Here is a 12899-nt window from a genome sequence, read left to right as displayed (position 1 = left end):
GGTATTCAGGATACAACGTGAAGAACTGTGTCTCTCTTTGCCCGTACCCATCACCGGTTAATTTGGAAGAAAGCAGGGTAGTCTCAGACTCAGGTTCTTCAGCTGACCTGATCCTGCCTCTGTTGACAGTGGTATGGATATGGGTATTGGAAAGTGAGTGTGGGGGTACTCAGGGCCTAACAGATCTCCACCCCATATCCACTCTAAAGAAATGGGATTTCAATAGACAATGGTGCTCGTGCTAGCTGAGTCTTCAGGCTCCAACTGGAGAATCACAGCAGATTGGAAATCCTATCGGATTCTATCTGTTGCAGTCAAATAGAAAGATGCCTTTGTGCTGCTAATGATAGAGCATGGAACCTTACCCCTGCACTCCAGCTCCTTTCAGATCCCTGTTCCAGCCTCTAGGCTGGTTATGTTGCTGAAGATGATGATGACCAGATATGGCTTTGCTGGTGAAGTCCCAGCATTTGGATCCCAACCTTGGAAGTGCTGTATGGCTCTGTCTACTCTGACTAGTGTGGAATGTTAAGAATCATGGCACTGAAAGAGAACTCTCTACCTATTAAGATGAGGAAGGTAAGCCCTTTGGAAGTTTATAAAGCAATACAATTTTAGCTGCTAGGCTTAAGCAAATCATAGCAATGGTAGGAGAATTTGCAGAACAAAAGTACCTTAATTTGGAGTGTTTTTCTCAGCAGTGCCTCTCTGCTCAGAGTGTGACTAAGGCATTGTGCCCTGGCAGCCTCAGGAGGGTTCAGTTAGATGTTATGACTACCTGAGTCCCTGATTGTTTGGACTTCAGTAGTAAACTTAATGTGTCTCAGCGATTCCCCCTCCTTTCCTCATGAGAACTGCTCAAACTACACTTAGCCAGTCCTGGTGTCTTCTCCCTGTGGTCATGAAGTCCACACATACCTACACTACAACATCCACAATGCGTTTCTGCTAATAATTTTCATTGTGGCACAAACAGAAAAACTTAATGAAAAGTCACTTTACCAACTCCTTCATAGGTTTGAACATGTGGCCTCAGTTTTAATTTATTTTTATAGTATGATATTGCTTTCTATGGGTGATGGTTAGAACTAATCCATAACACACATTAAGTTTTATAATTATAGGTGCAGTTGTGTACAATTATGGTTAGACAGATAATTGACAAATGCCTATCACTTGCCAACTATACTTAATCTTCAGAACACTGATCGCTATTTTACATATAAGAAATTGAGTTTGAGAGTGATTGCTTTGCCTGAATTCATACATACATAATGGTATTAACCTTTATGGGGTTCTAGCTTGTCTTTATGTGTATGTGGTATATGTGTGCATTTATGTACATGTGCAAGTGTGTATATGAAAAGTGTGTATATGAGTGTGTGTATGTATGTATATGTGTGTGAGTGTGTGTAATCATGTGTATGTGAGTGCGTGTGTGATCATGTGTATGTGAGTGTGTGTGTACATGTATGTGTATATGTGTGTGTGTGTGTGTGTGTGTGTGTGTAAGCCAGAGTTCAATGTTGAGGGTCTCACTGTACTATTTTACACCTCGTTTTTCAAGATAAGTTCTCTCACTGGACCCAGGGCTCACTAATTTGGCTGGCTGGCTGGTGAGCTTCAGAGGTCTGTTTGTTTCTGTCTCCCAGCACTAGGATTACAGATGTGTCCCAGCACCTGGGTGTTTATCTGGATGGTGTGTGAACTTAGGACTTTCTGCTGGCAGATCCATCACTGTATCAGCAGAGGCATATCTCCATCTTTATATGCTAGATATTATTTATCTTAGCTCACTAAATGTCTGTAATTATTTTTCAGTATGGCACTATTACAATCCTTCTTTATGCGTATAAAAGCTTGAAATTAAAACGAATTCGGAAAGCTGATTTTTCTCAAGGGTCCACCTCCACGCAAAGAAGTACAAGAGGCAGGCTTTTATATCAGCTGAAGCTTTTATTCAGAAACTGCATTTTGCAAACTGGCTAGAATTGTAGACTCGTTCTTATCTATTTGATCCGACTATGTATCTGTACTTTGAAGTACAGCCTATTTCTCATCGATGCTTTGCGAGCATTATGTCTACCGTGACAAACCACAGCTTGATGAAGTTTTTGAAGGCAGGACCACAAGAAATGATAGAACCTCCACCTGGCTCACTGCTTCAGGAAGCTTCTTCTTATGGCCCAGTCACTGTAGAAGATAGAGTTATGTTTTCCTGAGACATCCTGGTGTCCTTACCCAGGAAGCTGTGAATGATACTACTTACATAAAAACAACAACAACTTGACAAGCATTATTAAAATATAGTCCCCAGGATGGGGACATTAATGTAGAATATCTGACTGGCCTCATATATTCACAAAGGCCTTTAAAATGGAAAGAAAACATTTAAAGCCAAAAGGAGACGTTGAAGCAAAAGGAGAGCAGAGAGGTTCCTGGAGACAAACGAAGTGGGCCATGAGCCCAGGAATGTGGGCAGCCTCTGGAAATCAGTAAGCGGAAATGTATTCTCTCTTGAGCCTTCATTCAGAAAAGAAAGTAGCCTGGCAGTAAATGGGCTTTGGCCCAGAAGGGCCCGTGTCAGACTTCTGGCCTACAAGAAGTATAAGATAATTTATTTGGATAGTTTTCAGCCACTACATTTGTGGCAAGTTTTCAAAGCAGTGATAGAAAACTAATATAGCCATTACACTGTCAAGCCGCTTAACTGACAACCTCAGCTGAGATCCCCAACAACAGCCAGGACTGTTGCTAGAAAGTATGTGAAGAAACCACATGGTGAAACCCATGCAAAAGCAGACTGACTGTGTACACAAATAAACAAACAAGCAAACAAGCAATATGAGGTGTTTCTTATTTATTTCATATTCTCATAAGATCAGAAAATAATTCCACCAGTAGAATTCATGTTTAATAGCTGCTTCTCTTGCTCATAAAATATAGTAAGTCTTAGCTTATCCCTCCTGCTAATCAGGTCCTGGGAATTCAGTGCAGGTCAACAAGGCTGGCAGCAATTACCTTTGCACACTGGGAATTCTTTCTGGCACATAAGACTTTTTTTTTTAATCTTATCAAAATGTCAGACTATTTTTAAAAGCAGGACACCAGAACACCAGGAGGATAATTGAGGTAAACCAACTGATAGCCAAATGCCTTTGTGTTAAAAGAATTGATCAGAAAAACAGAACAAAACCAAAGGAGCAAGGGGGCTCTAGAGATGGTTTAGCAGTTTAGAGTAGATAGTTCTCTTGAAGAAAAGCCAACTCTGGTTTCCAACACCCATGTCAGGTGCTACATCCTGTAACTTCAGCCCCAATCAATGCCCTCTTCTGGCCTCTACACTCAACTACCTTCATATCTATACACACAGACACATAATTTAAACATTATAAGGAGAAATCAGCTATGGCTAGAGATGTAAGCCAGTGGCTGTTTCCACGGTGCCCACATTAGATGGTTAACACCAAAAGAAGAAAGAAAAGCAAACACAAAGAGGTAGATAGGAAATGATCATCCCTGAGATTAGTTTAGTCCTTCCATTTTCTTTTTTCTTTTTCTCTTTTATTATTTTTTTTAAAAGAAATACACTTGGGTGGTTCTCATAGTTCAGAGAATTAACAGAAAAAAAAAAATCAACTTTCTATTGTGAGCAACAGAACACCCAGGAAATTGGGGAACACCACCTAAGAAACATAGACTCATGCTATGGTCATGAATTTGGTATTCTAAGTTTCAGAGTTACATCATTCTCTACTTTCTGCATCTTATTTTATGCTACATTTTATATCATTTTGCATCCCTCCAGAATTTATATATGGTATTGTTGTAGTAAATATTAAAGTAAGAAATACATATCTCTTTCTTGCCCCCCCCCCCCCCCCCCCCGCGGTCTCACTCCGAGGATGCTGCTCTTGGAGAAGTTTACTTGGACTCTGTCTCTTGGTCCACGAGCTACACTCTCCACATGATTCTTTTTCCAGGAAGTTCACTCTACCTGCCCTACTGCCTCCGCCCTAGGTGGAATTACCTCCCTGGCGTCTTCTTTCCTCTACTGCCTGTCATAAACATCACTTCAAAGCCCTGTAACTTTTCAAACAGGTTTATATAATAACTTCTCAATTCACAAGCCCTCTACACAATAAGATTATATCCAGTAGACCAAGATACAAACTGTCCTTCCATATGAAATAAAGACCTATAGAATCTCTTTAAATATTTATACCTACCTATATCCGATTACAGCCACCAGGGTCTAAATCTGCTTTTCCCAGCTCCATCTTGATTTGTCTTCTCTCAATCCCCGGTTCCTCTTCCATTTTTCTACCTTTTCTCTGCTTATCTCTCCTCTGTCCAACCACATATCAACTTATAAATCTACATGGTATCAACATGAAACTTTTGGTCACTGTTACAGTTTTAAGACTTATTTATGTTGATAGGCATAGGACTCCCTTGTTGCTCATGGCTAATCTTTGTTGTTGATAGTGAAGATTAATGTGGGTGTTTCTTGTTTTATTAATTTTCAGTTTCAAAAACAGAAAAATGTTTCACCAAGTTGGTAGGATAAGACAAACATGTACCTTTAAATCCTTTGGAAATTATTAATTGTTCTCCAAACAATTTCATTTTGCATTATTGTTTGTAACATTGGTCACTATTCTATCTTGTTTCATCTAGTATTTCTGAGCATTTAATGTTTTGCCAAACTCAGAAACCTGAAATTCATCTAATTTTATTTTTGTCAAATTACTAAGACAGCTAAGCAATCTTTCATATGAGTGGGATTTTATGTATCACAGTACAGAATTTGTTATAAAATTTTTGGTGTATTTGCACTGTACAGAGTAAAGGATTCTTTCTATGAACACAACTTCTTTCAAGAATGTGATATACTTAGACAGTGCTCACTTTCCATGCCTGTCATTTTCTTCTTCTTTCCTCTTCCTTCTTCCTGTTAGTCTCCTTCCTTCTTCCTGTTAGTCTCCTTCCTTCTTCCTGTTAGTCTCCTTCCTTCTTCCTGTTAGTCTCCTTCCTTCCTTTTTGTCTGCTGCTTTATGGTGTATATGTGATGTGATGTGTGTGTGCGAGGGGACGCATTTGTGTGAGTGTATGTGCGCTGTGTGTTTGTCTGTATTTATGTGTTGATGCATCAATATACAAACTAGAATTTACAAACAAGAGAACAATGGGATATGTTTATCCAAATCTGGTTTATTTTACTCACTTCCATGATCACCAATTGCCTCCATTTTCAGTAAACAACATACTTTCATTTTCTTTATATTGAATAATTCTGTGTGCATATATTCATTTTCTTTAGCTATCCATCTGTTGACAGACACCTAGGAAAACAACAGCCAAACAACCAAGTTAAGGGCAATCTTTTTTTTTTTTTTCTCTTGAACTTTTTGGGTTTAAATCTTCTACTTTTCTATTGAGTTTGTATAGGTATCCACACAGACACACAGACATTTCTTAAACTTTCTGATAATAACAATTAATTTTCTTATATTCATAATAAAAACCTTCTCAGGTGTGGAGGTATCTCTTTGTGTTAACTTTTTGCCTAGCTCTGGTTTATGTTTGAATATAGCCTGAAAAATAAGTATTTTCTTCAATAAGGAAAGCACTTATCAAGTGCTTACATTATTGAGTTTATAAACAGAATCCTTTTTAAAAATTTTTTTTTAAGGTTTATGTATGTTTTCAATCTGGAGCTCACCTTCTAACAGAGGACAGCTTGAAGTAAGGGGCAATGTGATTTTCCTATGCACAAACATAAATATTTTCTCAGCAGTATCAATAACAGTCAACCCTTCTCCTTCTCTTTGATGACTTATTTTTAAATTTTTTCTTATATATTTGAGGTGGAAACACATGATAACATGTATATTATTTAATATCTGCATCATTTAATTCAGGTTATCATCTCTGTCCATCCATAATGTCCTTTTTCTGCTCTGTTGACTCCCAGCTGTTCTGGTTATTGCTAGGTCCTATTAAGATGTCACCACATTAGGAGATGGCTCTTACACTTCTTCCTGCTTCTCCACATTGACTACAAGTTTAGTTGCAACATAGATTATACCAGAAAAATTTATGTCGAGAGAGATTTTCTTTTCAGCACCAGATTTTTTAGCTTTTATGGAGCTAAACACAACATCCTACCATTTTGTACTATTAAGTGCCTTGTAGCTGTTTCATTATCTACATTATCTACAGGAATAAATTAATGAGCAAATCTTCAGAATATAACAGCTTGAGTGACACTTGGTGGATCTGAATAATTCATCTTCTTAACTCTCATTTTTTTTTTACCCCCTGTTTTGCTGACTTTATGTAGAAATAGTACCATAGTTAGTATGGATAGTATTTTTTTAATTACTCCTTATGGTCTGTAGCTTGTATGATACTATTTTATTTGTTAAAATCATTTCATTTCTGCCTCCCACTTTCTGTTTAAATTAAGGAATTAAGTTAGCAACCTTACCTACCTAGTAATCCAAACACAACCAAAATTTCCTAAAGCCATGAAGCAGAAACAAAGGCAAATCTACACTATAAATAACTGGTGTTTATTATATATTGTTAGGAATATATAAATCAAACCAGAGGTTGTAAATTTAATCACTTTTACTTAAATATTTTTGTGTACTTTATGGCCTTCTGTTATAAGTAGGGGTTCCATAAATAGTTATTGAATATTTTCATGATAATAAACATGTGTTTCATAGCATGCTTCACTCTTGAGAGAGTTGTATAACCATGCAACAATGAGAAGCATAACAGATTTTGAACATCATTTCTATCAATACTCATGGGTCATGGGAAATTGAGTGGAGATCACCATTACTGCCATGGTCTTGAAATTGCCATGGCCACTAGCGATCATGAGAGGTAGATATGAACCAGCTATCCTTACTCTTGTTTTCATCCAGCGACCCTTCCTATAATGAGCAGTAGTCAACATGATTGATCCCAAATGTCTCATCAAAACTGTCAATTCCAAATGACTGTAAGTAATGAAAACCACAACAAAACAAACCAACTAGCTAACATCCCCAAACAGTCTACCTGGCAAACATGATCTTTATCAAAGAACATTCCCAACAGTCCAATTGACAAGCATGATCTTTGGAATATCATGTTTAGCCAATTATTTAGGATGTAAAATTTCTTGACCCTGGAGTGTGGAGACCTGGGTTTCATATGGCTTGCAGGATTCAGGAATATAAATATATACTAATCTCATTTGTCTAAAGGAGTCGTATTAAGGCCAGTTCCTTACCATTTCTGCAGGAGGTCATATTCTGCCTTGAATTTCTCTAATTGACTTAAAGAATGATCAACCATTTCCAAGATTTTTTCCGACTCCATTCCATAGACGCCATCTGTAACACTGACTTTCCTTCCTGTGCTTTCTCTTGCTTACTCCTAAAAATGTCCTCTTATCCTGGCTTTCTGACTTCAGTTCCCATTTAGTTCTCTTCTCTAATGAATTTCCTCCCTGAATGCACCATGCTCTTGTTTCCTAGGCTTCTCTCAATCCCAGCACAATATATTTCCAATTTCCTTCTAATTTTAGTCTTAGAGGTCTGAATTTTCTCACTTTTTTCTTGTTCCCTTTCCTTTTAAAAAGTCTGTTTTGTCTCAAATTGGTATTTTAAGCCCCAAATTTACATTTAAAGGGCATAAATAACTCTTATCTACAACCCCTGTCAGGCCCTTCCTTTCTTTGGAGTTCAGTTTCTTTGTTTGCCAAGTGAGGTAGAAGGGAGGGATCTGTAAAATCTCTTTCAGCATAAACATCAGGACCCTGCAGACATTAGACATTGTCTTGTTTGGTATGTGTGGGTTCATTGGGGTTACTTTCCATAGAATAAGTTTTCTGTGTTATACAGTGTGTCTTGAGCACTTTGACCCTCACAGTGGGGTCATAAAAGGAAGAGGCAGCTAGCCAGAGTGCCACACATACCTGTCTGTATCTGGGCTCATAGCCAGGCCTGCTTGGGAGGACAGGAAGCAGCAAGAGCATGGGAAATTGTTCTGAGTGAACTGACGTAGGGCCGTGTTATCCAAGGTCTCTGTGAGACTCCACCCATAAAGACAAAAAAAAAAAAGACACCAGGGCTAATAATCACAGAGAAAGTTGATGAATAAGAAGGAAGGAAGAAAGAAAGAAAGAAAGAAAGAAAGAAAGAAAGAAAGAAAGAAAGAAAGAAAGAAAGAAAGAAGGAAACTTTAAAATTTAGAATTAAAACAAAAGCAAAACAAAAAAGCAGGAAATAGAGAGTTGGGTGTTTTGTTTGATCTGCGGGAAGAATATTTTTCTTAGAGTATGAGCTGACTACCAACTAGGAAGGGAGATAGACAACTACCAGATCTCCCAACCATGCAAAGGTAGCTTTACTTATGTACACGTGGTGTGGAAGGAGACATGCACCCCTTAGTCATTTTAGTCCCTAGTAGGAAAACCTCCAATATCATAATTCTTGCATGCTACAGCCAGAAATGGCTGCAAATTACTTTTTTCTAAGACATTTGTTAGGCTGCCTCCCACTAGATTGCTAGTTCATTGATAAATCTATAGTATCAGATACAAGGAATAAAATTATATTCCCTTCATCCTATAGGCAGACAACACACGGAGTATAACTTGCCAGCTTCTGGAAACGGCTCTTTCTAAACAAGCAGAATCCTTGCAGTTAGGGCTCGTTTTTCCCAGTATAGGGGAATGCCAAGGCACTGAGATGGAGAGGGTGATTGGGGGAGGGAGCACCTTCATGGATACAAGTTGAGCAGGTGGGATGGGAATGGGGAAGGATAACATTTGAAATGTAAATACAGAAAGTATCCAATAAAATAATATTAAAAAAAAAAAGAAATCCTTGCAAAGGATGTCCTATTACTTGAAGGGAAAACTTGTTAAGTTTATGTATTCTAGAAGTTTATTTTAATTGTAATGAAGCATCTTTGTTTTTAAAATAGATGAATAAGCCATTCATGCATTTGTGGGCATGTATAATTTTTGAGAAAAACTGGCCTTTTTTGTGGGCCAAGCATCTTGTCTCAGGCTCCAAGTGCTGAACAGGTGTGAACTACCTCATTCTGCAGCCCGTATGTATGTGTGTATATGTGTATATGTATGTATGTATATATATATATGTGTGTGTGTATTTATTATTTATTTTAGACACATAGGCTGCAAGAATTTCTGGAAAATGAATGACAAATGCTTAGGTTGACATACTTGTAAAGATAAACGTACAATTAAAAATGCTGTTTATACAAGTAAGTAGCTGTTGTTGTTGTATCCATTTTGCGGATGGGCACACAAAGGTTTGAAGTGATGGAAAAAGCTGAAACTGGTGACATGAAGGAAGAGCTAAGGCTGGAGTTTAAACTCAGCCTCACTGACCTACAGTGTGCTGGTAACTTTTCTCCCAGCGCTCTTCCCCAGATGGTGAGAAGGGTGTGCTCTTTGCACATTAGCAACTTGTAAGTACTTAGTAAATTAATGACAAGACTAACATAATGAGTCTCTTGGCAGTTGCTAGGTGACCACCTGGCATCTCCCTGCCCTGCCATCTCCCTGCCAACTCTAGCCTCATCCTCTGAAACTCAATCGTTTTCTTTCCTAATATCTTCAGCAGTTTCCTCTTCCTGATTTGTGTGAACAATGGTCACTTGAGATTCTGGCAGGAGGACCCTTCTTTGATGCCTGGCTTACATCAGGCATTACATATGAAGTGAGTATGCATATATACAGACGATGTAAGAAACAGTGAGAAATAAAAGGCAAACCAATGGAAATACCTCCCTTATATTACTTCTTGCTGATTGTCTTTGGCTTCCAAAAGTTAGAGAGAAGGATTTGGAAGGTCGAAGTTTAAGGACTTAAGAAAACGAGCCTCACTTCAAATATGTTTAAAACTTCATATAAAAAAGAATTTGCACTGACTCATATTTGACTAAATTAAAACACATTTGACCTCTTCAACATGTCTTAAGGAAAAAAAAAAAGTAGAATTAATGTAGACCCCAAGGAAAAAACTACCTGGTACTGGGTGTCTCCCTGTCAGTGAAAGAATGCCAGACTGCTTCCATTAGCCTCCACCCCTCCTGGAGGAAAACACAAGCTTATGGCACTTCCTGGCACAACAGGCTTTCAGTGTGCTTTGACTTTTCATGCTCCTTTAACTCAGTGACCACCAGTGCTGACCAGGGCTGCATTAACCAAGTCCAGCCCGCCCAAGAGAAATTTCTTTCATTCATCAACAGATAAGGAGTTTTAGCAAGCCTCTCAGGGGAACAAAAGGGAAACACACATGCTCACAGTCTAGATCTCTCTCTCTCTCTCTCTCTCTCTCTCTCTCTCTCTCTCTCTCTCTCTCTCTCTCACACACACACACACACACACACACACACACACACACAGAGAGAGAGAGAGAGAGAGAGAGAGAGAGGAGAAGAGAGAGAGACAGAGAGGCAGAGAGACAGAGACACAGAGACACAGAGACAGAGGTAGAGACAGAGACAGAGACAAACAGACAGACAGACAAAAACAGAAAGACAGAGATTGCCCTATAATATAGAAAAGTCCACAGGGAAGGAGCTGGGGGAAGATTGAAGGGAGTTTTAAGGTGGCCAGAGTAGACAGGGAGTCAGCTATCAGAATTAAAGGCGATGAAGTCCAGAGCCCCTCTCAGCCTCTACCTGCTTCTTCTCAGTGTCACCATGGGCTGAGCACTTGATACAAAACAGATCTCCAGAAGTATTCCAGTAACTCTCCAGGACCACCAGGGCAAAAACAAAAACATTCAGGGCTTGACACTTAGCAGGGCAACTTGCCAAGCTTATCACATGTGAAAAGATCTGCAGAGAGAGAGAGAGAGAGTCATCTTGCTCCAAGGCTGGGTGCTAAGTCTCTGAGACCTGAAGGGAATTTTCCTTTCTAAGCAGCAGGCTAGGAGGGCAGGAGTATCAATTCTCTATGAACTCCAGACAAAGCAATTACTGGCTTTATGGATGTAAAGGCTGGATGAGACCCTGAATGGCGTGTAGTGGAGGGGGTGGCAGGGGAACCAGGAAAGCCCTATTTGGGGGACACTGGAACAGCCCCTGGTGAGGATAGCTCCCACCTTCCTCCTGTCCAGCTCATCTGCATTCCGGCTTTGAGGGAATTTTGACAGCAACCTAAAGCTTATCCCAGGCACATTTTTCTCTTCCTGTCATTTCCATGAGGGCTGTACAGGCTGCAGCATCTTCTAAAGCCTTCTTTGTACAGACACGATCCCAAGCCTCCAACATGCCTCTTTCCCATAAAAGCCTCCCCCCCCCCCCTGAGGTTTACCCTCCTCATTTGTAGATGACAATCCCGAGCTAGAAAGAGCCCATCTGCAGGATGTAGCTGGTGCTCCACAGAACAGGAATTTAAATTTGTGTCTTATGGAATCTTCAGACAACAAAACAAGGCTTCTCAGAGACTCTCATAGCTCAGGGGTCTCTGTTGACTAAACAATCTTTTTGCCTTTAAGCATTTCTTGTCCCACGATGAATGCCATTCTATTTGCCTTTAGAGTTCCCATCTCTCAAATAAGACTGACCTCAATATTGTATGCCTTAGTTACAGTCACTGTTGAACTCTATTGTACATATTATCTGTGAAAGGCTGAATATTTCTCTTAAGATATAAGACCATCTTTAAGGGGTCCTTTCTCTCTTTCCGGAAAAACTTAGTTTTAGCAATTCTAAAGTCACTTCTTTACATATATTATTCCTGCACAGACTGAAAGGACATTTGAATGTCTCTTTGCCCAGTCTCCATAATTGACATGAGGGTTCCTCTTTCTTACAGTATTGCACACTATTGAGAATTCATGTTAGAAATGCTACATGCATTTTCAGAAATTGAGGACATTTGAATTGGAGTTTTAGTGAGTTTTTTTGGTTGTTTTGTGCTTCCACCTATGGGGAGAAAAATGCTTCTAAGTTATAACAAGAGAGCATTGAGTTAGCTATAAAGATGAACTTTTTTTTTCAGTCAGGCTGATTAAACACTGGTGCAAATTAGAAGGGGAGCTTATGGAAGTGCCATCTGTGGAGATATTTCAAAAATAGCATCGACAATTTTCTTTTTTGGATGATTTAGGAAATGCCCCCTCTGGCAAAAAGATAGACCAAATGGGCTCTTGAAATCATTGTGGGTTCTCACTCCCAAGAGTCTTCTTCTATAGCCCTTGAAAGCATTTTCATTTCCTAAGTTGAATGTAGACCAAGATGGCTTTATCAAAGTTGGTGCTGGTACATGTGTGTGCTCATCTCTTTCCAGCCATGAAGTGGAAAGGAAACACTTTACACACTATCATTTCCCCATCAGATATGTTTGCGTATGTCAAATAAATAGGACTGCTTTAGACTTAGTGGGAGTCTGACAGCTTTGTTCCTCCTCACTCTATACTTTCTGTGCCACACTTCAAGTGTAGGCTAGATTCTCTTCCCCAACCTTTTCCTCTCCTCTCCTCTCCTCCCTTCTCCTCTCCTCTCCTCCCTTCTCCTCCCTTCTCCTCTCCTTTCTTCTCCTCTCCTCTCCTCTCCTCTCCTCCCTTCTCCTCTCTTCTCCTCCCTTCTCCTCCCTTCTCCTCTCCTCTCCTCTCCTTTCCTCAACTGCTCTCCCTTTCTCTCCATTCCTCCTTCTTTCCCCCACCCCATGTCATTTCTTCTTGCTTCTCAAAACAGGATACTGTGCTGACCATTCTCTTTTTTAACAACTCAAAAACCAAACCAAAACAAAAGAACACAAACCTCTGTTTCTACAGCCATGACTATTTCTCTTTCTCCAACTATAACTGCATGCTGATTTTAGAATTGAAATTTATCCCCCCCTATCAAGTGCA

The sequence above is a fragment of the Micromys minutus genome, assembly GCF_963924665.1.
Source record: "Micromys minutus genome assembly, chromosome: 26".
NCBI classification, from domain to species: domain Eukaryota; kingdom Metazoa; phylum Chordata; class Mammalia; order Rodentia; family Muridae; genus Micromys; species Micromys minutus.
The sequence above is the reverse complement of the archived record's forward strand: the minus strand, read 5'-3'. Positions refer to the sequence as shown.